Source organism: Poecilia formosa, unplaced genomic scaffold (genome assembly GCF_000485575.1).
Source record: "Poecilia formosa unplaced genomic scaffold, Poecilia_formosa-5.1.2 Scaffold100, whole genome shotgun sequence".
NCBI lineage: Eukaryota > Metazoa > Chordata > Actinopteri > Cyprinodontiformes > Poeciliidae > Poecilia > Poecilia formosa.
The window spans coordinates 1,150,570-1,152,966 of NW_006800039.1; positions in this window are offsets into that span (position 1 = coordinate 1,150,570).

The following is a 2,397-nucleotide window of genomic DNA, read 5'->3' on the forward strand; positions in this document are numbered from 1 at the left end:
CATTTTTCTGTTCTCTTTAAATACAAATGCTTTCTCTGTTTAATTGCTCTATTGTTCTTTTTTTGTAGGTTTCCGCAAGGTGCAGTGAACAAGAATGTTCTGTCATTGACCCTCACTTTCATTTTGTATTGTCACACTTAAATTTTCATGTTCATTGTGTTCACTTTTGATGTGTAAACTGATAATTTATGTAAAGTTCATAAAGTTGTGAGTAAAACTGGACAATTTTAAAATGTTGCTAATAAAACAAAATATTTGAATTACTTTGAACATCTTGTGTAATTAATCTTTCCATGTAATAGTAGCATAAAACATTGTAAGTACTGTAGTGTAGTTATGCATGTAATGTACAAAGTATGAATAAAGACTTATCAAAATTGTACTTTATTAGCAATAGCAGTAAATCAAAAATAAAAATGAAGTGTAATTTATATACATTACTTATATATTAGTAGTATATTTAAAATATATTAAAAGTATATTTTTAATATAATTCTATGACAGAATTAGTACACTCAATATAAAAATGAAGCTGTTGAATATTACATTTAAAAGTATACTTTAAGTATACTAAGTACAACTTGAAGTTGTTCCAAAAAAGTATAGTGAAGTATACTAAGTATACTAAAAGTTGTAATTTTATACAACTTAAGTGCTACTAAAGTACAAAATTGGTTGTTCCTAAATAGTACAGTTTAAGTACATCAATCAAAGTATACTAAAGCATACTTTTTTTTTTTTTTTGCTTGGGATGATTAAAATGACTTACCAATATCTGTACTTAGTGTGACTTTATGTCATCCTCACCTCTCGTGAGCAGTGCAGTCACTTTTTGCACAACCACCTTCGTAAAATTGTGGCCTACTTTCATGTCCAAGATTTTCGAATCTGCACGTTATGTGTCGATGCAATGAATCTGGGTTTTCCCAAACAATCTAAGCTTTTTTTTTTTTTTTTTGGCCATTTACAGTGAGATTGAGAGTGAACAACACAGGCTTGGGTGTCGCAGCTTCCCGTCTTTCTGTGTTTCGTCACATGCACTGTGCACTCTGCTCAGACAGCTGTCAGGGTGAAGAAGAGCTGAGCAGAGAGCAGCTCAAAAACAAGTTACTGAACATTTTCTGCAAGTTTTTTTCATCTGCACACAACTAGAAAAAAAAACACTGAAATATGTTGTGAGTCAATATATTATTGAGTCATATTAAACCTTATACATGCTAACATTCTCTTCGGCAAATTGAAGAGTGTAGCAAGGTGTGGGTTTATTGATGGCTGTAGCTGTTTGGGACTTCAGATATAAGAGATATAAGATTGTTTCTGTCCTACAGAAACTTGTCTCTAAAAAAAAAAACCTCTCTGTGTCCAAAACAGATTTACGGGTGAACAAGATAAGAGAGATTTTCACACGTCTACACTCTAAAACTCAGTCGCTCCAAAGCATCCGAGTGACTGAGTTTTTGGGTGTAGATGTGTGAACTTTAGTACATTAGACCATCCTGGAAAAGATATTTAATTAAAGTAGTTGAGTTTAGAAGGTGAAGTTCACGTACAGATTCAGTAAAACACAGGAGCAATACATTTCAAGTTTATATTTCTTCAAAATTTGATTATTAACTTCATGGTTATGAAATACCAACATTTTAATTTTGCATAAGAACATGTTTTTTTTGTTTTTTTTTGCTGAGTGAGCGATGTTATCTAACGGTGTTGCTTCACCGTGTTTTATCAAGGTAAAGTCAGCAGAGCCGCCTTCCAGGAAGTTTACAGCACCTACTGCTTCCTTCTGCTGACAAGTTTTATGGAGATGCTTATTTTGTTGTACTTGTCACATGCTAACAATGCAGCAGTACCAATATCTACTAAATCGACCGTGGTATAACTAGGGATGATTTTTTTTTTAATTCATCTTAATTTATGGGCGGAAGGGGGGAGAAATGGGATTTCCTTTAACATAAGTCAAAATAATCTAAGTTAGCCAAAATCTTTAGCATATAAGCTAAATATTTGTTGCCTTTTTGACCTGCACTACTGATGTAAAACAACTTTTCAATTAAATCCTGACTTATTGAGTTACTCCTATATTTTAACAAAGTATTGGCTTTTAGAGATATCCTTTATTGTCCCTCTGTGTGGAAATAAGAGTAACAGGGAAGATGAAAGCATGCAGATTTACACAAAGGAAAAACTAACTAAATAAATAAAATAAAAATAAGAGACTTTCATGTAAGGGCAAAAATCACAACATAAACGTACTGCATCATTACTGGGACTCAAATAACTGTAATGTCATTTACATTAACCTTTAAACCTGAATAGAAAAACCGTCCTGCATTCCCCATTTCGTGGTCTGATCTCTCCCCGTTAGCACTCTTTTACGCAAACTATCCCACAACGTTG